Genomic DNA, 26,158 nt, shown 5'->3' with positions numbered 1-26,158 from the left:
TCTTTCTTTCTTTCTTTCTTTCTTTCTTTCTTTCTTTCTTTCTTTCTTTCTTTCTTTCTTTCTTTCTTTCTTTCTTTCTTTCTTTCTTTCTTTCTTTCTTTCTTTCTTTCTTCTTTCTTCCTTCCTTCCTTCCTTCCTTCCTTCCTTCCTTCCTTCCTTCCTTCCTTCCTTCCTTCCTTCCTTCCTTCCTTCCTTCCTTCCTTTCTTTCTTTCTTTCCTTCTTTCTTTCCTTCTTTCCTTCTTTCCTTCTTTCTTTCTCTCTTTCCTTCTCTCCTTCTTTCTTTCTTTCTTTCTCTCTCTCTTTCTCTCTTTTCTCTCTTTCTCTCTTTCTTTCCTTCTTTCCTTCTTTCCTTCTTTCTCTCTTTCTCTCTTTCTCTCTTGCTCTCTTTCTCTTTTTCTCTCTTTCTCTCCTTCTTTCCTTCTTTCTTTCTTTCTTTCTTTCTCTCTCTCTCTCTCTCTCTCTCTTTTTCTCTCTTTCTTTCTTTCTTTCTTTCTTTCTTTCTTTCTTTCTTTCTTTCTTTCTTTCTTTCTTTCTTACGTGGAAAAGCTGAGACAGTTGAGCCTATTTAACCTCGAGAAGCCTAATGGGTACCTCTTAAATGTATGCAAGTTTCTAAAGAGGGAGTGCCAAGGAGATGGAGCCTGGTGCTTCTCGGAGGTCCCAAGCAATAGCACAAGAGGCAGCAGACAGAAACAGATGCACAGGAAGTTCCACCAGAACATCATGAAAAGCTTCTTTTCTGTATGGATGACCACACACATAGGTTGCCCAGAGAGATGAGGAGCCTCCCTTGCTGGAGATACTCAAGAACTGTCTGGATGCAATTCTATGTGATGCACTCAGGGATGGCTCTGCTTGAGCAGGGAGGTTGGAACTCAACCCACTGTGTTACCTTCTGACCTGATCCATTCTGTGATTCTTCCCCTCCCAGATTACAAAAGTGTTGTGTGGAGGTGAGGCTGAGTTCTGTTTTGTCCTCCTGATTTCCTGAGGTGAGAAATTTCTCCATTTATGCCCTAAACACCTTGTGAGAAATAGTCATTATTACTGATGGGAGCTGCCTCCTCCTACCTGTCATATTTGTTGGAAATGTGCTTCATGGTCTATACAGGGCTGAACTAAGTGGCTTTGCATGAGAGTGGAAAGATGCCCAAAGCAGTTTTCTGTCCACGATCCCACAGACTGCCCACTGGAGCTTGGTATGGGTAAAGGTAAATGTAAACCTTGTTCCAGGAGGATGTAAAGTTGTCAGGTGTTTGCACACATTTCAGCCAGCATACTGGGGAGGTAAGGCAATACTAGGTCCATCTCTCCATTGGGACCTAAGAGACTAACACTTTTAATACAACCCAAATCAGGACTTCAGTTCTTGGAATAAATGACAGTCATTTTTATCGGTGGTATGATTAAGGATCAATAAAGAGTGTCTAGTAGTTTTAAGTGGAAAACATTTTCTCTCTTGTCCACTCCTCTTTATTATTATTTGGATCAAACCACATGTACTGGCTTCAGTACAAGCATGTTTAAAAGTTTCAGTTAACTAAGTTACAGGAAACATTTCCAGAGTAATCTAAGAAATTTTAAAACCTGAAATCGCATTGAACTCTTACATCTTTTTGTCTGATATTAAAATGTATATTCTGTCTTGGTGTACTAGGCAATGAATTTGTTTTCTTGTACAAAAAAGAGAATATATTAAAAATCTTATCAGAAGAGAAGGGCAAAGGGTGATTTCAAATGTGTCTATGGTTTTCCTGCCATTTTCCAATGCCACAAAACCTTCAATAAAGAATTACTATGTCTCTTTTCAAGTGCATTTCTGGGACATGGCTAAACCTGCAAAACATATGTTGCACTTATTTAGCTCATTTATGATCAGATTTTAAAATCTTAATATACTGAGACCAGGTGGTTGTTCCAAATTGCTCCCAGTCAATATTTTGTGGGTTTAATTTGGAAATGCCACAGGGATTCATCCTACTCTTGTATTATTTCTGATCTATCACAGTGTTTGCTAGTGGGTGGCTGTCATTTGTTGACATGACATGTTTGTTTTATATGGGTCTGCTGATGTTATGCAACTTCATTTAGACAGTTACATTGTCAAAAGAGAAGTGAAAAAGACCTCTGAGAAATATTTATTATGACTTTTTCATTATCATAAAAAATGTTTCTGTTGCTTTTCTTTGTTATCCTCTAATGATTTTGCATCATTGAATTCAGGTACATATTTGCCTGTATCACTTTGCTTAAGTACCAAAGTAATTGAGGTCTGAAGTTAACATTAATCAATAGCTAGTCTTTACAGGTAGTGCAGTATCTGCTTACACTTTTAATGAGAATGGATGTAAAATCATTAATAGTAATAGTAAAAAATGTTCAGTTTGCAATGTCAACCTTGCATAAACAAAGCCAAAAAAAATTTGAGACAGAAATTTTGATGATGGAATTCTCTTCATGAATGTTATTTGGCTGTACGGAGCTAAAGCAAGGTCAGCTTTCCACAGAACAATAGATAGCTGTGGTAAAAATAGCTGGTGACTGAGTTACTCAAAAGCTGTTCCTGGAATAGTGCAATGAACAAGTAGTGCAAAGAATGAATTTTCCCACACCTGAGGGTTGCTGAACTCCAGAACCATACATGCAGAGATAACTTCCATCTCTGTATTTTTAATAAGCTGTGCACATATGAAAAAACATGGAATGGGAATGAAGTAGTGCAAATGTCAATCCTTGAAACACTTCAAGCACATATATACCTCTATTCTGCATGGAATATATATGTACTCTGTTGTTGGACACTCATATATTTGCACATGGGCCAGATGTTTGAACCTATGTGGCCAACATATTTATTATCTAGACATGGAACTGCAGTTTGAAAATATATTTTGCATAACTTTCCAAAGGATGACCTAGACTTTGATATATGACAGCACCTTACTGAAAGTTTGTTGACTTTCAGTAATGACTTCATATTGCTATTCCAGTCATCAATATACACACTGCATTCATTTTTGTACTCCAGTAATTTCAGGTGTGATATGATGTTTGTTCAGCTGTGCTTGCCATTTTTAAAGTACATTAATGTACTCTGAGAAGGCAAAGTGACTGGCACAGAAATGAATAATTGCAGTAATGACTCATTATTCTTGTTTATTTTGGGGGATATTCTAATTAACTGTTCAGTAAATGGCTACTTCCTATACATAGCTGCCATGTATATTAATTCCTGAGGCAAGACACATTTGATTTAGTGCTGAACCTTTCACATCACCTAGAAATAGTGTTGACTCCTATCCATACCTGTTCTGTAACCATATGCCAATGCACTGCTACTCCCACTGCTACCAGGCTCTGGCAGGTCCTAGAGCAACATTAAGAGTTCTGTGGAACACAGTGCAGATTGAAATTATCCCATTATGTGAATTAGAAATGATGCCGTCTTCCCTTTCTACTCCTGTAACTTGCATTCAACTTCAGTTCAGGAGCCAACACCAATGTCCTCCAAATCTGTAGCAAAATAGATCCTTTCTGGGTGAGAATCAGTAATGGTGCTAACTTGCCTGTGTGAAATAAGAATGCTGTTGAAAAAGTGGATTGGCAAAGAATTGCAGTGGTTACATACAAGCAGAAATCTTATTTTGGAGAGTAGAGAAATAAGATAAAATGGCAGTGGATATTAGTGCCTGGCCACTGGGCTGGAAATATACTGAAACCTAAGGTGTTGATCAAGTATTCGCTTGTCAAAGGAAAAGGGCCATGGATGAGTCTGTCACTCTTAAGAGCTAAAAGGTATTTCAGTTTAATTTCATGAACTATGTTTAGCCATGACTGATGAGTCAATACACAAGATGTCATAATGAAAATCAACATGAAAGAAGAGTTCATCTTATTTTCTTGCTAGTTTGTAATGGTTTTGATCATGCTCTATCTGTCTATTGATTTCATGGCATGAATTTCCAAAATGCTTTCCTTCTTCCTGCTCTTCTTGGGGTTCATGGAGGATATGGCTTTATCATTTGCATAAAAAGGAATAGGAGGTTTTCATCTTTACTTTTATCTGACATGAAGCATTAAACTACAAGTCTTCAAGATTCTCAGATCTTTTTTAGTCCATTTGAAATAGCAACCTCTTTTTTAGTGATCTGAAGATAAGTAAAGTTTGGTAAATGAAGACATACAGGTTTAACAACATTTTTCTTCTGCCTGTATAATCTATTTTTGTACTAGATATTTTGATTTATTTGAAGTTTTGGAAGGATTTTGCATAGAATCTTTAAGAAAGGGGAAAGAGATGGAACTGGAGGCTTTCAGCTGAAGTAGTGTTTCTGCTTCTAGACTATGTACTTTGGGGAGGATTGGGACCTGCAGGATAAAGATCAGAAGAAATTATTGAGAAGAAAGGCTTCATTTACAATAATTGCTTACTGAAAAAAGAAAATTAAGAGGAGATACTATAACCTTTACTTAACCAGAAGGTTAAGAGGAAGGGAACTTATTTTTCCATTTTATAAGGGTATGATAAAAACTAGCAGGATTGCTTTTCAGAGATTAAGTTCTGGTAGGCTGGTTGACAAAATAACAATCTGCAGTTTATCCCAGGTCGTTTTTCTCTGATCATGAGGAAAGAAGGGACAAAGCAGAATCGGAATGACAGTGTGAAAGAAGTAGGTGTGGGAAAAGCAGTTAATTGTCTGAGGCAGAGGGCTGTTTGAGGGTTTGGCTACACAGGAAGACTTTGTGAAGCCCTGGAAAGTTAATTTTTAAGAAGTATTGCTGTAAAAAAATGTTTTTAAAATTAATTAAGAAGTGAAAAATAGAGTTTATAGAATTGCATGGGACTCCATGTTCTTTAGAGTGATGTTTTGTTAGTAAGTTTTGCAGTTCAGCAATATGCCAATCCTGAGTCTCTAGTTAGCTGGGAGGGTGGTTCACATTTGACATATGCAGTGGAGCTGTCAGTTTGCAGCAAAAAACAGGGCAGGTCATGTTTCCAGTGTTAATTTACACTTGACATCTTATTTATACCTGGCAAATGTTGTTATAAAATACTAGAACACAAATAATGCTGGCACAGCAGGGTTTTCAAAAAGAGACTTGTGTTGAATTTCTTCCCACGAAATTAGGAAATAAATGCATCTAATATTAGAAAACTCTGTGCTAATTGTAGGAAGATGCGACACTACTTACAGCATTCTCAAGCCATTGGTTTTTCCCCAGGGAGAAAGAGACAAGACCTACTGAACACTAACAGTAATGAGACTTCTTCAGTCACAATAATTATGTTCCAATTTAGATAAAATTTCAGTGTGCAATTGAAATATTTCCGTTTTATGGTCTGTGTGTATTTAAAGCAGTAGGACTATGTGTTACAAGCATCTCTAAACACCAAGTTTTAAGAAACTAGCATTTAGTCTAACTTGTTTCCAGTGTCCATAGGATTCTATTGAAACTTTTATCTGGACTTGAAATATAAAAAAAGTTTTTTCTGATACAAAAGTATCTTACTTCTGTGGGTAAAAATGGTTCACTTTCAGTCTTATCAGTCCTTCTAGAGGTTTCTATGTTGCTGTTGTTGGGGATGGGGGGTATGTGCTGATTTTACTGAAGACCAAAAATAACTGATATTTTGTCCATCCTTTTGGGAGACCAATAACACTCCCTAAGAGTCCTCATATGGTTTCCTTGAGTAACTTTGAATGCTGCATTACTGTTTCATGGTAGGTATCATTCTGGATCTCCCTTGAAAAACAAAAAGGTCAAGAACAGGTGTTTGCATAACTCTGTGCCCTTTTAGAAGACCCTAACATCCAAGGACAAGTGCAAAGGTATTTTCCCCTGCAACATTTTGATTTCTATAGATTTGTTTCAAGCCCCCTTGGAATGCTTGAAAGCATGTCACATAGGGGTATCCAGTTATGGTATTAGTGGAAAGTCTCCAATCCTCTAACTCACCTGCTAGATTTGCTCCTTAATTTCTGTTGCATCATGATAATTGTGAATGTATAATACAGCAAAGTAGCTCTATTAAAAAAAAAAATAAGTAAAAGTAGAGTTCTTTTCAGTGTATTTGAGTAGGAAAAAGATCAATCCTTTTACCACCAAGAAAACATCAGTAAATAAATTACATCTTCTGACTTGGTTTTGCCCCCACAAAGTAGAAATTTCAGTAGTTATAACTGAAAACTCCCAGGCATAAGACAAGATTTTTCCAGGCAGCTAAGTAAGCTTTAGATACAGCACATGATAGTCACAGTGGACCTATCATAGTTTAAACACAAAATAAAGTGAGCAGTGCCAGCTCAAGATATTCAAATTCATCCATCAAGCTCCAGAAATCCTTGATTTATGTTTCTTTTTATTCAGCTGCTGGTACCCAAGTTTTGAGACTCTCTTGGATCTTGTTTTCACACAACTGATGATTAGAAGCTTACTTTATTTTTAATGTTGAATGAGTTTGTCACATTCTTTATCACATACTATAAAATATAACTACGCTATTAAACCAAAATTGAGTTTTTGCTAAGTGTGGTGAGCTGGCACTCCTTGAAGAAGCTGTGTATGTCTAGTAAATGAAATGTGATTCTGTAGTACAGTTAATTTATAGTTCATCCAAAGATGTCTTGGAGATAATGTCTTGATTCATTAAAGCAGATGACAAATGCAATAGCATCAAATGTAGGAGTATGTTTCTCTTAAAAAGGTGAATTAATTACTTCCCTTTTATAGAGATATTTTTGTTAAACTCTTCAGGAAAAGAAGCTCTTCATAAAATTGATAGACTCTATATATTTCACTTATAAATTAAAATAAAATTCTTAATAAATACATTTGAAGAATTTTTACAAGTCCACCGTCTCTAATTAAAAAAAAAACTCACACCAGAAATCCAGACAAAGCAATATTTATCCCCCATCTGTCCAGCAGAAAACATTGAAGCACAATACTGGGGCATAGACAGAGGAGTAATTCACTAGTGAAAAGGAAGAAAGCTTGAAGTCTACAGATTGCTTAGGGAGAACTTTCTTCACTTCAGGCCATATCTATGTAGACAGCATATGCAATGTTTTATAGACAAAGAGGTGCATATATAGTATATTTCTGCAGGCATCAAACAACAGCATGAAACATTTTATATCACAGGATTAAAATAGTTATTGATGAAAAGGAAAATCGAAAAGATTGACTTCTGACTTAAAATCAGGAAAAGGGTCTGAGAAACAGAGCTGCTGTCTCTTATAATTACAAAATGTAGTTCACTGTTTTGCCATTTCCCCAGTCTCTTTGAAGACCTTTGACCGGTGTTATGATCTCTCTACTTCTCTGCCAGGATAAGCAAACAAATAATTACACTCTTGGGGAATATTCCAAACATTGGATCCAATTTTCTTCTTCTGTTTACTTCATATCAAAGTTACTCCTGTCAGTCCCTCAAGCTTCTTCTGGCTTAACCGCCTGCAAGTGAGAGAAGAGTCCGTCATGTCTGATGATACTCTTAATACACACAAAGTTGACAGAGAAAGGAACCAAGGAGAATTCCACTCCAGAGCTGACATGATCTGATCACTTTGATGTGTATTAGCTTTCTTTAAACTACCCTCGGAAAATGACAATTCAAAGTCCACTTTAATACTATCAGTGCTCATGGCTTCTTTTAACTAAATATCCCGCTTAAATCTTGTAAGACATGCTCTTAAACACATTTTTTGCTGATTAGAGACATATAATTCACTATTAATAAATTCAGTTCTCTATAAAAATTTTTAAACCCTTTCAGTGTCAGAAGACTTCAAGTTGCATCATGTGACAATATATTATGCTGTTATCAAGTATGGATATTTGATGTCTGAAGGGACAGCAGATGAGTTGACAATTGTCCTGTTTCCATAGCCTACTGGAAATGGTCTAATCAGTTTTTTATTTGTCATTATTCCAGCGCAATAAGTCTACACCAGTATTTTCGAGTTTACTTTCAAGATAGCAGTAAAAGTAGTTCTGTAGTGGCTTATGTCACATCTCAGGTCTTCATTTTGCAAGTAAAAAAAACCTGAGTGTTGTGAATGTTGAAAACTTCCTGAGCGTCAAATGGGATTTATTTTGTTTGCAGCCATTATCATTAATACTTGAGTTTTGCAACACAGATAATGGTTCACTTAGGCAAAATGCAAGACTGCTATTTCTCCTTTTCCAGTGGGATCCCTTTTAGGAGAAGGAAGACTCTTGTATTGCAGTGGGAGACATTATATATTTTTTCCTTAAGTGTTTTTGGTTATTTAAAAAGATTAGAAAAATATCTTCAGTGAAATTATAATCTGAGGTTCTGTTAAATTGGAGAAATGTATTTTGAGTCTGCCTTCTTAAAATTGCCTCATAGTTGCAAAAGAGAAAAATCAAAGGATATGCCTTTCAGGAGAAGAAGAAATAATCTATGTGCAATTGATTCTGGTTTGGAACTTCAGATTTCCATCATTTAATATTCTCAGTTGCTCCCAATTATTTCATATACAGCATTAAGATAAACAGCACAGCCAGAGCATGTGATTTTATCTGAACCAGAACTGCGGAAGAGACACAGACAGTCCTTGTAATTATCCCTGTTATTATGTACAAAGATACATTTGATAGGAAGCCCAGAAACCATAAATTTCAGTTCCAGCTCTCCTCTTAATTGCTGTTAATATTTCTATTTCCTTCACATTACACATGGTTCATATTTCTAACTTTGACAGTATCTTTCAGTGGTTCATTTTCACAAAATATTGGACAGTTTCCTCAAGGTCACTTTAAGCAGAGCTGGGAACAGACTTCAGATTTCTGTTGCATTGGCATTATGACTCATTTGCTTTGCCAATCCTGCAAAAGGATTATGGAAAATAATTTTTATACTGCAAAACATTTGCACTAAGAAGTGAATTTGGATGGTGTTATAATGTTCATTTTTATGTTTTCAGCTAAGAAAACCTATTTTTCTGAAAACAGTTTTGTATTCATTTGAATGTGTATATTCAGAGCCTGTTATGGAATCTTTTGCCCATTTCTTACAAGCAGGACATCTGCTGATGAAAGCTACTAAAAATGTTAACATTTGAGTTAATAAGCTTGTCTTTCATCTCATTTTGAAAGATGCAGCAGAAGTTCTTTAAGGACATGAGATGTCTCAAGCTATTTCTAGTCATGCATAAAGCTCTTCCCTTACAGGTCCAGTCTGAATCCTACACAGCTCAGTGTTTCAAGTGCTACTACCATCTAAGAGGTATTTGGAATCTCTGTGAGATGAGTTTTGGTGAATTTGGGAATTTCCAGTTTACTGTCCAAAGGGCTTTGTTAGTTCTTCAGTGCAGAAGCATCCCTTTAGTGTTTGCTGGGTTCCTGGCCTGGCCCAATGAAACCTTGATTCCCTGCTAAGAGCTCCTGCCTCTGGAGGCATATTAAACTGACTGCCTATTTGCAGAGAGTGGCAAAGTCATTATTATTATACTTATAGGAAATGAGGTGGAGAATTAGGAGATAGAGAAAAGAATTCTGGCTTGACCTTCTTTAAAGCCTTCATAACTGGAGTTCTTTTGCCTCAACTCTTGATTTTTGTGTCTGACTTATGCTTAAAATGGTCTGCCTTGGCCATTCTCTTTTCAAAAAACACAAAGAGAAAGGGATAGAGTTCAAAGATTATGCTGTTACATCAAATGAGGCATTTGTTACACCATTATTGGACAGATTTATCTCAATCTCCCTTCTGTATTAAATTAGGTCCTAATCCATCTTTCACATTACCTTTGGCTATTAACTGATGTGGCTATTTCAAGGCCCCAACTATACTCTGTTCTCATGTAATCAATATAAACAGGTATTGTTTTGCATATTAGATAACTAAAATGAGGTAGGTTTAAATTCAAGCTACAGATCTCAGCAGACCCTTCTAGAACCAAAACCAAGGGGGTGACTTCTCCGTACAAGAAAAACACAAGAAAGATAGAAATCCAATACCCTGAGGCCATTGCTCATTACAAAATAATTCTTTCCCTTTCACAAGAGCCCTTCACCACTGTAGATAGGAAGCTGCAAAACAATAGAGGTGTGAAATTGGCACCATGCAGTAAGTAAGTAGGGTCATCAAGAGGATTAGGGTTTGCAAGGTGGGGAGGTTGAGAGCTGGGTTTGCTCAGTACTGCTTAGAAAGGAGTGTGAATGTATTGCTATTTTCAATTTTACCAGTTGACAAAGAAATTCCATTCTGATATTAGGGAAAATAATTTGCAGGTAAGGTGGTGATTAAGCATTGGAGCAGATCTCTGAGAGAGGCTGTAGCATTTCCATCCTTGGGGATACTCAGAACTTGACTGGACATGGCCCTGAGCAATCTGATCTTACTTTAAAGTTAGCTTTAACTTTTAAGCTGCCCTTGCTCTGACCAAAGGGTTGAACCAGATGACTTTCAGAGGGCCCTGCCAGCCTAGATTATTTTATGACTCTGTCCCCCGAAGCTGCCTGACTTGGCAGAGCAGAGCTGTGCTGCAGCCAAAAAGGAACTGCTCTTGTACAGCATGTCCCTGCCTTGCCTGCCCTGGGCCACTGCCCCATGCTGGGTTCTCATGTTCTTCTTGCTAAGTGTGGATGGGAAGAGCAGATGTCAGCTGAGCCACAGCACCCTTCTACAGTTCCTGGGATTTCATCAGCTCTGTGGCACAACCATCATTATTTGTGCAACAGAGAACTGAATGTGCAACAGAGAATTGAATGTGGAGAGTCAATGCCTTTGAATTCATCATAGGATCTTTGATCTTTCTGTTTGAAAGTACTTTGACAGTTTCTTTTAAAACATCTGACAAAAATAGCTCAGTCTGGAAGCCAGCAGGTGTTTAGGCACTTTTTTATTGCATATATTAATAAAAAATGAGTCATTTGTGTTAATCTGTGTTAGGCTGTTACAGATCTGCTTTGTACTGCATTAAAGAGATATTAGCCAGGAATACTAAACATATCTATGAGGAATGCCTCGCTGTGTCCAAATATGACATGGCAACATATTTATGTCAATACAGATAAGGGCTTAATAAAATGGGGAAAAGTTAATTTGCTTTCAATGTTCAGGCATTGACATATGGTGTCAAACAATTGCACTGAGAATCAGGACTGTGTTCTGGACTGCCGTAGACTGAATATTAAAAGCTACAGAATTTGGCCCATAGTCTTCAGAAAAAAATTAAAATGGAGATGCAGGTAAAACTTCTTATATAAACATCTGTGTCAAGTTCTATATTCTCTTTTTATTATGCCACCAAATTTTCCAGCAGATGTGTAGTTCTCTATGATAACATTACTGTCCACTTGCTAGTCCAGCTTTCATTGTGCTTCCTTTGTGTTTGCTGGAAAAAAAGGAGATAAGGATGGGACAGCTAACATGAAAGCTTCAATTTTTACTTATTTTAGTATTTAGAACAGAGAATAAAAAGATTGCACTTCAAAGGCTAGATAAATGTTTTTTAATGTTTTTCAGCCACAGCACAGAATTACGTCAGTAACATGTTTTCCAAGATGCTTTGTTGCATTTAATGTGAATAGGCTGTAGAAAATATATAAATACATGAGGATAAACAACCCTTATTTTTCCCTGAGCACACATGTCAGCAAAAGGATGATTTAAGGCCTTTGCCCAGAGAAGCAGGGCATGGGTGCTTGACACATCACAGAGAGCCTCTGCTTTCTAAAACTGTGCAGTCTTTGATTTCCACTCCAAATATCTTGCAGTGTCAAACGGACAGATTTGGATTTGAACTTCATTGCAAGTATTTTGTCTGATCCAAACTGCTGAAGCTGACAGGGACAGATACACTTCCATGAGAGTGTAGACATACAAAATTGCACCAGCTATACTTTATAGTGTTTTGTAAGTACAACAAGATGGAATTTTGTATCTTTTCAATCCTGTGATTTTAACCAACAATATTTATTTTTATGTTGTTTTAATGTAAATTCCTTACGATCAGAGGATAAAGGTGCCTTCTAAACTTCGTAGCAGAAATCAGACTTTTCTAGATGCCCTGAAAAGTACTGAAAAAACTGAAGAAAATTATTGCAAGTATTATGTATCCATGAAGTATTAAGTGCAATATGTTTAAGGGAATTTAGAAGAGGTGCATGTGCAGAAGGAATCTGCACAGGGATATTATCCATTTATGCCTCATTTACTTGATGGTTTTCCTTTCATACTTTTTTTTAATTGGTTTCAAAGAAAAGAGACACACTTGAAAAAAACATAATATGTGATACAGTGCACCATCTTTTCTCTGTAGCATGTAATTATAAAGAGCTTGTTTTTTGCATACATTTTCCAGATTTTATATAATTAATTGCAAATTTTTGTATACTAATGAGTTGAGATGCTGACTGTATAGGTCACCAGAAGAAAATGAAGAAAGATGACACTGAATCATTAACATTGCCATATGTTTACAGCTTTGTGTATGAAAGGAGAATTTTCTAATGATGACCTGATTGTGGCAGCATGTCTGTTTTCCACCATCTTTTGCAAGTGGAACTCAAAATCAAACAAAACCAAAATGTACAGATTACAAATTTTTCTGTTTAAAATAGTGGAGACTCTTTTCTCTCAGGCATGAATCAGAGGTTGAACTCAAGTTTAGGGAACTGAGCATGCTACTATTTGAAATTCTCTAAGTTAGCCTGCTTGGATTGAAGCTGTTCCTCAAAAAGGGCGCAGCTCAGGTCTCATTCCTTCTTTGTACCTGCAGCCCCACAAAAATGTCTCAGATGGTGTCAATGTTTAGACTATTCAAACTGGCACAAGCTGCTTTTTTTCAGGTACCTGAATCCTGTTTCTTACTGCACCACTTGGAGGGCTGTTAAAGTACCAAACTGAATTTTCCCTGCAGATTTCATGTTAAGCCACCAGCAAGTTTCTTCCCTATGTTGATGTTTTTCTCCAATTCCATGAAGGGTCCTAATATTTTATTGTTCTTGCTATTCATTTGTCTTGATTAGATCAACTGGAAGGATCCTGTGGAAAGACCTTGGGATCTTGGGGGCATGATCTCAGCTGTGGATCTCTCTTGTGCTAAAGTAATACAAATAGTAGTAAATGAGGGGAAAGATAATAAATCATTTGAGGAAGGTGCTCTTTGTTCTGATACTTGTAGATTAAGTTCTTGGGATTCAAACTGCCCAAAACTGTTAATGTTAATGTCTATGCAGGATTTGTGTAGGCTAATTAATATTAATGGTGTTAAGAAAAATAAATCAATTACTTTTATATGAAAAGTGAGTTTATGTTCTTGAGTACTATAGGAGAAATTTTGTACTAAATATGTTAATTTCTAGTAAAAGGAAGTTTTAATTAAATAAGTGAACTGTTCAGTGGTCTTAGTGATTCTGATTATTTTTACCCTTACTAGTTCCACTGAAAGCACTTTTAGGTGTTTGTGTGAGACTGTGTCAAGCTCAGCAGTGGTACTTCCATTTTGGAAGAACATAAAAAGGGACATACCAGTCTTGCAAAGTTGTCATGACAGTTTACCAGCCTGTGTGCAAAATCTTTTTCTGCATTCTATTATGATGATTGAAGAAAATGTCTTCTATCAGTGTCTCAGCCTACTTCTTCATAACTCAGGTCTTAAAAATTGTCACTTAACATGTAGCTGTTTTGAGGAAGTAAATGCTGAAGTAAAATATTAAGATCTTCAAATGAAAATGCTATCTTTGTCCTCCTAATTACTGTCATTGCTTTAATTAGTAAGATCTTGGCTTTGAGCTATGACCTTGAGGTTAAAAAAATATTAATTATCAGTCTTTGAAAAATGCTAATTAACCCAGTCAGCCATTAAATTGTTTAGATTACATTTATTAGTATTTCATTAATATAAAATATAAACTCAGGCTTTTTAATGTCTGAAATATAATTTAAATTAGCATTTACTCCTAAATAATGTTTTGTATTTTAAAACAGCTTTTTTCTCACTAACATAGACGTTCTCATATGCCTTGAAAAATATTTGTTATGTAAGACATTTTCTAAAATCCAAATTAAGCAGAATACTTGGGAATTTCAACTTCTTACTTGTAAATTAGTGTTTGCTAGTTTACTGATCAGTGTTGAATTCCTGTCCAGGACTGAATGACTGTTTAGCTAATCAGTGTTGGAGCTTCTCCTTGTGGTATGGAAAGACAGCCACAGTGTTGCCCTCTGTAGATTTCTTTGTGAGATTTGGTATTGGGACTATTGGGGCACTATTTGGGTGAAAAGGAAAAGATTTGTTGTCAGACAAGAGCATCATTAGGGATGGTTTGGGACAGTCTAGAGGCACTGCAGATCAGGTATATGTTCCACAGAGGTTAACAAAAGAGACCATTGAACTGATCCCAGCTAGTATTCAGCCCACAGAAAGCTGGATTAAAACCATTCTTATTCCCATCTCTAAAAGGAGTGCACAGTCCATTCCTGTACCACACAATGGGGCAGTACAGAACCCTCTGGTTGCTCTCAGTCTGTGTAACAAGAAGCAGAAACTGCTGGGAATGTTAGTCCTTAGAAATTATAATGTGCCATGGTTCCTTGAAGAAGCCTGTGTTCCTGTCAGGCTTTCTGGTACAAGTGCAGAGTATTTGGGTTTGCACCAGCCTTGCGTTTAATCCCATCTTCTCTGTAAGGGGCTCTGCACTTCCAGCACACCGGTGCCTCCTGTACCAACAGCTCACAGAGCGGGTGGGAGAGAATTGCTGGGGTTTTTCCAACTACCACAGCAACTAAGCTGTCTAATTATAGAAATTACTTTCCTTTACCCCATTCTTAATGGAGCAGGGGGGAGCAGAGCAGAGGGAAACAGGGGAGCAGAGGAAAAAAATTACCTTAAAAATGAAAAATACCTAATTGTAGTCCTTTCACTAGTAAGGATATAGTTTATTAAATAAACTATATTCAGAAATATGTAAGTTGTACATTTCCCTGCCACAGAAGACTGTCATATTTATTTTAAATTGCTGGATGTTTTCAGTCAGAGGTTGTGAGAAGGAAGCCTTCCCATTAAATTTTGAGAAGTTGGGCACATAATGTGGTTAACCTTTCTCACTTCGTCCAAGAGTCACCGAGCAGCCAGCTTCAGCTGAAGTAAGCCTGTTTGTGCAAGAAAATCTTCTTTCTCAATACTCTCCTTTTTCCTTAAAAAATAAGAAGTCCTTCAAGAGGTTAGACTTCCTAGTTGCATCATTAAAGAGAAAAATCCAGCTGCTTTGCTTTTAGTGATCACTGTATTCCCTGCATAGAAATCAAAGGAGTGAGGACATGGAGCCTTGCACCTTGTGACTCTCAGCTCAGTGCAAATCTTGCTGTGTCTGGGTTGAGATGTGCAGAGGAAAGTGCAGATGAAAACAATTTGGCTGAGCAGACCCTGCTGCAGCATCTCTCAGGCAGGCATGCAAGTCTGCAGTCTGAACACTATCATTGTGGCTGCCACCCTATGACCAAGGGGAAAAGTGTTTTGGCTCCCCCAACCTTCCACAGAGCTGACAGACAAACTTAACTAGTTCTCTGATAATTAAGGGGTAAAAACATCAACTCCCTAGACACGGCCATTAGCATCTTTTATAGTGTCAAGTAAGCCAGCAGTGTGACAGCAGTTTGACAAGCTGTGAAAACATCTTTGGTCCACAGCACAGTGGGATGGTACGTGGGAGCACTGGAATGGAAGTTAATGCAGGAATGGTGCAATGTAGTGTTCACGAGAGTATTTCTTCCTAGGAGGTATGGTGTAGGTATGCTTGGATGATAAGCTTCCTGAGCTGTCCAGATTACCATAAACTATCAATTGCCCCCTAATACAGCAGACACAGATACAGTTTTCATCTTTCTGGGGCAGGCAAATTTGCAATTTTAACTCAGGAGAATCTCATTACTCTTATCCCAAATACTGAGAAAAGATAAACAAGGAAAGCTTTCAGCCCTTTTGCAGTAAATGTTACTTTTACATTTCAAAATGGATTTAACTGAATGGAGGAAATTTAGCTCCAGAAGCCTTGCTATGCAACTGAAAGCAAGTGGGGTGATCCTACATTTAATTTTTTTTTTCAGCTAAAGCTTGTCAAAAGCATAATTTTGCTATGACTGTAGCATTTTCAAATTAAATATCTGCAGCCTTCTCTATCTTCCTAGACAAGAACAGCACACTGGAAAGTTGCAAATGAAATGAGATAAAACACCATTTGGCAGAAGGAGACAAGCTTGGCAGTAGTGAATGAATGGGATATTGATATTGTTCTTGGCATCATGAGTGGGGTTAGGAAAGATGGGGTATTTGTGAGTCCACTGAGTGCTGCTGCTGAGAACCTGTGATTCACGTTCAGTGGCAGTGAAGAAGACGGAGATCTGGTGATTTGTAGAAACATACACTCTTCAGATGTCACTGTCTATAGGGATTAATGATCTAGGCCTTTCCACAAGACTGAGGTATTTTCTCATGCACTCTGATGAATGTTGTGGCTTTTCAAGGATTTCACTTCCATTTTTAAGGTGGGGAATCACTTCCCTCACAGAACTCCTTAGAAATTTGATAAAGTTATTACTTCCTATAGCCACTAACCATGGAAAAGGATTGTGTGGTGCTTTTTTCTAGTGGCTGTTGGTCTTACTTTTCTTTTTCTCTTTTTCTGAGACACACAATGGGATTCCACATTCTTATTATACCTAACAGAATATTATTAAAATAACAATGAAAACACAACGTTGTGCATAACTGTACAATAGTTTATAAATTACAGTGTGTCGTTCTTACTTTTTGCACTTCGTTCTGTCATCACAAAATAACATTTGGAAATGGCTTACTGGCTCTTTCAAATGTAGTTTTTCAGGAATGTAAAATAGTGTGTAATGTCATTCTTGTCTGAAGGAAATGCTTCTCTAAAGAAACCCATGTAAGCATTTCACCATTCGTGTTCCTTGCTGTCTTTCATCTGTTTCATAAGGTAATGTATTGCAGATTCCAGGTCTGTCAGCCCTAATAGGTATTTAAGATTGCAGCTGGACTATTGCCTTCTTACTGTTCAGTATTTTCTTTAAATGTGTATTTTCAGTGCTATCTGAACAAATCAATTTTTTAGACCTCCCATTCATTCTCTTCTAAATTAAATTTAGGCCAAAATCCATATAAATAGCTTTAAGTGAGTTTTCTTTTTCAACCTTTTTAGATATTTACTGAGACCAGAGTCCTGCTATATGTTATTTTCATTGTTATCATTAGTGACAAAGAGTCTGTGGAGTGCAAACTCCAGTGCAGCTACAATTAGCTGTGCCAACTCCTTTACCCATCCTACCCTAAATCAGATTTTGTAGAGCACAGATCCATTTAGATACAAATATGATGAGTATTTTTTGAGGATATTTTTGTTTCTTTGGGGCTGCTGAAGTTATTATCATATTTATATAAATCAGTGTTGATGAAGGTGTTCTGCACAGCTAGATATCGTAACTAATTGGACCTCAGATACATTTTAGTCCTCCTAGTGACCATGTGCACTTTTGTAGTAGTACTACTCAAGAATAATTTGGGGCATTTTCTTACTTTTTTCCTTTTGAGAAAAGCGGAAGTGTGTTTTGACTTGGATGGTGCTCAAAGGCATTTAACAATTTTGAGTTCAAAAAGACCTTCTGTGCATGAGAGAGCTTCCCTGATTTCCTTCTGCTCTGTTAGCTAGTCTCATAAAAATGTAGTTTTAAAATCTACCATGAATCCTTTTTGCTTCTCTCAGAGAACCCCACTGGTTGGGCTGGTTTTGCTCCTTTTTGTTTTTTATCCAAATTAGATCCAAGTTTATCTCTTGATCCACCAGCACAGGAAGTACATGGATGTGTTGGAGTGAGTCCAGAGGAGGGCCACGAAGATGATCAGAGGGCTGGAACTGGGAAAAGACTGAGAGTGTTGGGGTTGTTCAGCCTGGAGAAGAGAAGCCTCCAGGCAGACCGTACATCAGCCTTTCAGTATCCAAAGGTCTGCAAGACAGCTGGAGGGGGACTTTTTACATGCATACAGCAATACGACAAGGTATAATGGCTTTAAACTGAAAGAGGGCAGGCTTAGATTAGCTGTTAGAAAGAAATTCTTCACTGTGGTGGTAGTGGGGCGCTGGAACAGGTTGCTTGGAGAAGCGTTGGATGTCACATCCCTGGAAGTGTTCAAGATATGTTGAAGGGGGCTCAGAGCAACCCCATCTTGTACAAGATGCCTCTGCCAATGGCAGGGTGTGGACGATCTCCTGAACTAAACCATGCTGTGGGTCAGTGACTGAGGTAGCACTCAGCACAGACAGAACATAGAGTTTCTTTAAATGTCATGCGTCATACCCTGAGGTTTCAGTTAAGAGCCAAGCTAGAGGGGCCTGACGAGCAAGCCAGAATATACCTGAAAGCTGCTATTTGCCTCTGTAGTCATTTTTCTTCCAATAGCAACATAACCTATAGTCAGACTAGGCTACCACAGCCTTAGATGTGCAAGTGCAAGAAATTAAGGAAGAAAATAATATTATAGTAGTACATAAGCAAAATAAACAAATGTAAACTTGTTCCACAGAGTGTGACAGATGTGTGTTACTTTGATAAAGAGCAGAAAAACAAAACCAGGTTCCATGTTGTGAAAACAAATCTCCATGGAAAATGTCCAACATTAGGAGCCTTAGGGCCTCTCTTGCCTAAGACACACCAATATTTCTCTAAATGTTTGTATTTTACTAGAAATTAATTTTACTTTCTGTGATTATGGTCCAGTTACACTATGTATATAGCTTCTGTCAGCAGCTAACTAACTGTTTTAATGTTCTCTTCCTTCCAGATATTTCAATACCTGTTGCTTTTAGTCATTCAGCACAGACCCCACTAGAGAGAATAAAGGAAATGACCTTTTGATAGAAAGGACTGTATTAGTTGCAGCTTTCCACTTGCTTTGAAAGACAAGGTGTAATAAAGCTGCTTTCATATTCAGGTGTATGATGAAGAGGTTTTTTAATATTTTTAGATGTTGTCTACCTACATGTCCTAATTCTTAATCCATTTTTTTCTCTGACATTCAAGTGAAATGGTGCGCCTCTGGTACCATGTAATGGGATGACATCAGAACCATTTGTCACAGCATTTATCATAGAGTGTTGTACATAGATTATGTGAACTGTGCACCTTCAGCCTGTTTGGTTTCCCTCTAATTTCCTTATTTTGTTGCATTTTTATGAATTACTTATTGACTATATCAGCTTGTTTCTGTTCAGGTGAAATGACTTTTTTAATGAGGTAACTAAAACAGCCAGTTGACGTAATGTTACATAACATTACATCAGTTGAGTCATCATGAATATTCTTGAGCTGAACTCTCAAACTATTGTTCTAACAAGAGAAAAGATACTCTCTTTGTTTCTGTTTTGAGTGTCCATGTGTCCATTCCCAGGCACTGCCCAGGAGTGATGCTGGGGCTGCCCCTGTGAGGTGGCAGTGGGGCCGTCCTGCTATGGACAGAGGTGGCTCCTGCTGGCTCCAGCTGGCTCCAGCCAGCCCGTCCCAGGGCATGGCTGGGCCTCTCAGGGACACTGATTGCACCTCTACAACAACAAGTTTAACAAAAAGCAAAAAATACTGCTCAGCAGGTGTGAGAGAGCAGTAAGAAAAATGTGACAGAGAGACACCAGGGTCAGAAGAAGGAGGGAAAGGAGATGCTCCAGGAACCAGAGCAGAGATTCCCCTGCAGCCCATGGTGAAGACCATGGTGAGACAGCTGAGCCCCTGCAGCCCATGAGGGACCACACTGGAACAGTTTTCCACCTGCAGCCTGTGAGGTCTCCACATTGGAGCAGATGGAAATGGCTTGAAGGAAGCTGTATTCTGTGGAGAGTCCTAACAGGCTCCTAGCAGGAACTGCAGCCCATGGAGAGGAGCCCACACAGGAGCAGCTTTTCTCACAGGAGTTGCAGCCCATGGGAAATCCACTCTAGAGCACTCTGTTCCTGGAGGAGTTGACACCATGGAACAGATCCACGTTGGAGCTGTTGTGGAACTACAGCCTGTGGAAAGGGTCCACATTGGAGCAGTTAATGAAGTATTATACCTTAGTGGAGGGACTATACTCGGGGACAGGGGGACAGTGTGGGGAGAAAGGAGCAGGAGAGATGGAGCATTATGATCCCACCATGAACCCCATTTCCCATTCCCCTGTGCCATTGGCAGGCAAGTAGAAACATCAGGAACTAAGAAGTTGATCCTAACAAGAAGAGTAGGGGAGAAGTACTTGTAATTTTGTCTTTTTTACTTAAATACTACTCTATTTGCAACTGGCTATAATTTAAAATTGTTTCCCAAGTTGAGTATGTTTTGCCTGTGGTGTTAATTGGTCCTTGCCTTTATCTCAAGTTTTTCATCTTTTTTTCCCTTTTCCTATGGAGGGGAGGAGAGAGAACGGCTTGGCGGATGCTTGAGTGAGCCAAAGTCAAACCCACCACAGTTTCTTAATTCTTTGGCAAAAATTTGGGCTGTATACTTCTAGCTGAAAATATGCACTGCCTAACATAGCAGAATGGAGATTGTATTAAAATTGGGGAATTTATATGTGACTTCAAGCCATGAAAATTATGTGTATGACTCACAAGAAAGAATACTGTGGAAATATTCTAAAGATGTTTGTAGGATACAAAACACTGTCAGCCATCTAAAATTAATCTAATGTTGACTTTTCTGACTACTTTTCTGAAATTTCATTGAATCTACATTTTTCTGATTAGAAACATTAAGACAGTTCTAAACATACTGCCATTTAATTAAAACATCCACTAGGGCAAGTTATTAAAGTATGATCTGAATGCAGTACCCATTTTAAGCTCAACTTGCTCTTGTAAGTACTTCAAGATTGAAAGACACAAATGGTGACTTTGGTTAGGAGGGCAGGGCCTTAACCACCATGAAAGTCTCCTGCATACAGCCAGTTTCTTTTCCAGCTGGAATATTCTTTGAATTAAGTTCAGCTCAGCTGCAAACAACTTTTGATACAATGCCTGATCTGTATCCCTATCCTGGAGCTGTTATCTAGAGATTAAGCAAGTATAAGCTTACTAAAGCAGCATGCTTTTGTTCTGGTTTTTTGTGTCATCCACCAAAAGCTACTCTGTTTTTCACTAATGATTTTTTTTTTTACCATTCTGTGTTGTGCCTTCACTGAGTGCTTTTTCTACTGGTAGGAAGTTCCCTATTCTCTGCTCATAAAGTGCTATTGCTAAAATAAATCATGGTCTTGCTGTTGCTGGAAGGTCTTCAACAAAAGAAGCTTAACATTGACAAAACTGTGTGTGACATACATTTGTCACAAAATTAATTGCCGTAATTCCTTCCTCATTGTAACTCTGGCTCATAATTTCTGCATGGGCTTATTTCAGCCCACCATCATATAATAATGTAGGGCAACTGGATGCCTGCCACATAGAGGGTAAGGATGATGTAAACACACCTGAACAAACACATCTCTTTACTTTTGGCTGATTACTTTTCTTCCTTACCACTGATTTTATCTACTAACCTGCACCAAAATCTTCTAAGGTAATTTATGCTATTGAACGGCAGAAGTTTCACAACACTGCAGTTACAGGTTCTTGCTTGGAGGGCCTGTGAGCTGTGACACTTCCAGGATGTTAGTAGTGGAAGTGATCCCTAAGGATATTCTATACTAGGATATGTGTATGCCAAATTATGTTCAGACCTGACAACACACCCACATTTGGGATCAATTTTCAGTGATATGAAATGGTCTGTTTTAAATACAAATTGCCAAGACAAACTTGACAGTGATCTGCACCTCCAGTAACTCATAGAGGCTCTTAGAGAAGAGAATATAAATGGAGCCTTTAGTGCAAAATTCCTGTTTTAGAATAAGATGTATTTTATCTACTGTTACCTACAGTATATTGAATTAAATACTGCTCTGTCCAGAAACTGAAACCAAACTGGTATGTTGCAACAAACAAGATGTAGGAGCTATCTTAAAACCTAAATATAGATTTAGATTAAATTTAATTGACATCTGAGAATTGAGGAAGGAAAATAAAGCGTATGTAAATTTTATTAAACAGAAATATTAGATATCAACTTGAGGAGAAACAAATAGACCTAAGTACATATCTCAGTCTAGATGGAATATCAAATGTTCAGCTTGAAAAACTGAAAACAACTTGAAGAAAGGCAGTCAAAAATATACACCCTTAGGGAACTCAGAACACTTGGAAAGCTGTTTTGTGCCATGAGAGTTACATTAGAGGACATGAGATGCATTCTGAACTTGCTGCTCAGATTGTTAGACAGAAAAGTTGAATGCAACTCAGTCTTGCACGTCAGATCCCTGAATAGAGTGCTAACACTTCTTTTTTTAAATGTCTCCAGTGAATACATGTTTAGACCTTTTTATCTAACCCTCAGTAACTGCAGGTTAGGCAGCTCTTAATAAATTCAATGCTCAAAATCCTCCATCAAAACAATTTATGATAGGATAATTTGATATCTTGCTATTTATTTTCAGCTTAAATTATGAATAAGGAAATAATCAGTCATTGAGCTTTTGCAGCCTTCCAAATGAACAGGACTTACCAGAAGGGCTCATCTTCATTTCAACAGATTTTAGGTAACAATTAAGCAGATTATAGTAAATTCTATCCCTAAATCATCAAAATTGATGATTAGTCAATAATCAAGACTTTTAAACAAGGAAGGTAACTTTGAAAGCACTGCTATTGTTTATTCACTAAGAATAGTCATATTGCTAACATGTAGTCTGTATCTACAAATTACTATTCCAGTTTTACACCTATGAGTTTCTTATGTCAATAAACCCTATACTGCCTCTATGTTATCTTTTTCAGTTTCTGAATAGAAAACTGAACTGAAACTTTCCAATTTTTTCAAAGGAGACAAAATGTTAATATGGGGATTTTTAATATATTGCTCGTGGTGCTTGTAAGCATTGTGGACCTGAGTACATACATGTGCATCCTTTTATTAAAACCTACAGCATTTTTTTCTTGTCTTTTCAGCAATAAATAAAATGCCTTTCAACTTTAGTTGTGAGTTTGGCATCTGATTATAATAAGCTTACTAATATGTTAAAATAGTAATACTTCTTGATACACCTGTGTATATTCTGTATATGAAAAAGGCAAAATAATGCTTTCACTAGATAATTCCTGCTATGCTTTTGGGACACTGAAATTAATGAATTAAATATGGTATAAATCTTAGAATCATTGTAGAATGCATGTCACATTAAAAGCAATTGCCATCAAATAATCACTGAGGAACCCTTAGAATGGGTTTCAATTACTTTAAAATTATTTTTAAAAACTTTTTATAAACCCCTAACCTCTGAAAGAGTGGAAGTGCATGTACATTAGCTCCCTGAAGTACTTTTCATATGAGTATTTTTTCAAATCTACAGTAATTTGTTCTGAGCACTTCAATATTAGAACCACTGAAATGTATTGGAAAGCCACCCAATTGTTGTTAATCTCTACTCGGGAGTGAAGAGATAAGGAAACTAATTTTGACTTGTTTGCAGAAAAATTTTCTTGTGCTGAATTGCCAGCGACACTCAACTTATCAGCCTGTCAACCTCTGAAGCAAGGGAAAAGAGCATTAAAGCAGAATATATTGTCATTTTCAGATGAGATAGCATCAGCAACTTAGGCCAGTGTAGCTTTTCCATTTGCAAGTACAGAGCATAAATTACTTCTATCCCTTAATGTTATTTAAGTTCTACTTTCAAAATTATTTTAAAATGGCCTTCTACCCTGGGCTTGTGATAGGCCCAGTGGTCTAATTTCTCCAAACTTCCTTTCAACCATACAGCTTGAGACACAAATACTGCTTACTGTGATTAAAAAATATCAAAGCATTGATTTTCTGTCTCAAATTCCTTTGCCAAGCTAATTTAAATCATTAACGACCCCATTGGAGTCACAACTTAAATTGTTTCTTTAGCCTGCTTTTCTAATTTTTCTGCTTCTTGAAGTAATATTCCATTCTCTTCATTAATTTTTTAACACTCTTCCAATTCAATCAATACCTGATGTAAAATTTAACTGTCAGATTTGCTTTGAAAAACTAAATTAAAAAAAAGCCTGAAAGGGAATCAGAAATCTCAACAAGCTTTTATAATAATAAAAGCAGTAACTAATTTTCTTTAGAGAATGATAAATGTGTGGATAAATGATGTTGCTCCATTTTTAAAAAGTCAATAAACTGAGAGACAAACTTTACAGAGGATAAATGTAGGAACATAGGAAGGGTCACGTAGGAACCTGGCACCTCAGCCCAGGGTGAAAGGAAGTCTGTTTTCTCTGGAATGGACTAGCAGATAATACCAGAATATCTTCCTCTCTGTCCTTCAGGGCATTTCCATTTCAGGAAGGTCAGAGGGGATACAGAGATTTCAATTCTGTACTGCTATCAAAAGTATACATAATTTTATATTTTGTCGCATTTTTTTCCCTGTAACTCTTGGCTTGGGAGCAGAATGTGGAAAACGAAGGTGAAACCATCTGTGGTAGCCTGCTAGTTTGATGTTTCTATCTTTATTATATACTGTAATGCTGAGGGTAATATAGATCTTGCCTCCAAAGGAAAGATTTTTGCCCTAAGTTGCATTGGTTTTAAGACAATTTAATTACCTTAATGAAGAACTTGTATACAGATACTTACTTTTGATCTCTTCTTTTTAGTTTAGTACTAGCACATTTTCTTTCTAATGATACAAATGTAGCTTTAAGATGGCTAAGAGTCAGCTAATACAGCAATTCCATCATGATGCCCAATCAGATTTAAAATAATAAAACTTTTCAAACTATGCAGGACAGAGCTTGACATTTGAAGTACTGTGGAGCTGAGTCTGAGGAATTGCACAGGAAATCTCAGATATCCATAAACAGCAATTGAAACTCTACTCTGGAAGTGTTTCATAGTAGTAGCTGGTTTTTCAGTTTCTTTGACCAGATCCACAGGGACAACAGAAAGATTAGCTTTGCCCCACACCTGCCTTTTACTTTAAAACCAAGCCACACAAGAAAAAATCTCTGATCTATGAGATATTGCACATATATGTTTTATTCTGGAGCAGTGGGGATAAGATTATTAAAAATGCATAAGTAGTGTATATATCTTTGGAAAACTGACTAAAAAGAGAGAGGTAAGTGGAACAAAATGCTTCTTTTTGCACCTAAGAGTGAAAAGAGAGAATGCAAATGCAGTGAACCTTTAATAAGGTAAGACAGACATCTGATGGTCAAAAAGGAAATTAACAGAAAACAGCAATCATCAGAACACAAATCTCAAAACAAGTGACAGGACTTATTTATTATCAGAATCTTAAGCCTTGTTTTTGTTGTTCACCACAATCTTGTACTGCTTGCCACATACTCTGTAAGTATAGTACAGTACAAAGAATAAAAGAGCATGTGTGCGTCTTGATATATATTTTCTGTCCCTGACTGCATTTTGGATTATAAATGAAGTCTCAAAAAACCACAATTATAGCAGAAAACACAGTTATGCTAATCCAAAATGGATAACTGAGACTTTGATTTCTCATTCTTGAATATATCCACTTCCAGACTATTCAGGCTGTAATAATTGTAATATATAATTAAAGATTGCTTTCTCTCTCCTTGCCCCAAAAGATACAAATAATTGTATCTTTTTGAAACAAATAATTTTGTTTTGAAAATATGAGCATCCATATGATATGATATTAAATAATGTTTTCAATGGAGTCAGTAACCTGTTACAGTCTAAGCCTGGCCATATGTAATTCCCCTTCACTATCTGAAATTGTCTTCTCAGAAGAATGTTTGGAAATTAAATAGGCCTTTCCATCTGTCTTGAGCTCAAGGGCCTTCACATTTTTAAGGACAGCAAATAAATGCAAGAGATGTGTCTATGGAAAAAGAAGCGAATCTGGGCTGGAGTTTTGTTATTCACAGAATTGCTGTAAATAATTTGGATGTGCCACATAAATTGAGGGAGAAAATAAATAAAAAATATTACAGCCTTCAGCTAAAAAATCAGATAAATTCAGTACCTAATGCTTGTGGAAATGATACCTTCAAACACCTTATCCCAGAAGACAGTCTAACAGCCATCTGTGC

At 37.1% G+C, this 26,158-nt stretch overlaps 1 protein-coding gene across 9 annotated transcripts in view; it reads left to right on the top strand.

Annotated features, from left to right (window-relative positions):
* The window catches only part of DLGAP1 (DLG associated protein 1), a 403,998-nt gene that overhangs the window by 179,114 nt on the left and 198,726 nt on the right, over positions 1-26,158 (top strand). The window contains exon 1 of one of the 9 annotated variants that reach the window (XM_077784170.1): positions 976-993. The exons of the other annotated variants lie outside the window; for them this stretch is intronic. The gene's annotated coding sequence lies outside the window, so the exon portion shown is untranslated. Of the gene's footprint in view, positions 1-975; positions 994-26,158 lie in introns of those variants that run through there. 9 annotated transcript variants of the gene reach the window in all.

This window comes from Lonchura striata, chromosome 1, assembly GCF_046129695.1.
Source record: "Lonchura striata isolate bLonStr1 chromosome 1, bLonStr1.mat, whole genome shotgun sequence".
Classification (NCBI taxonomy): domain Eukaryota; kingdom Metazoa; phylum Chordata; class Aves; order Passeriformes; family Estrildidae; genus Lonchura; species Lonchura striata.
This window is presented reverse-complemented; position numbering and strand designations above follow the sequence as displayed.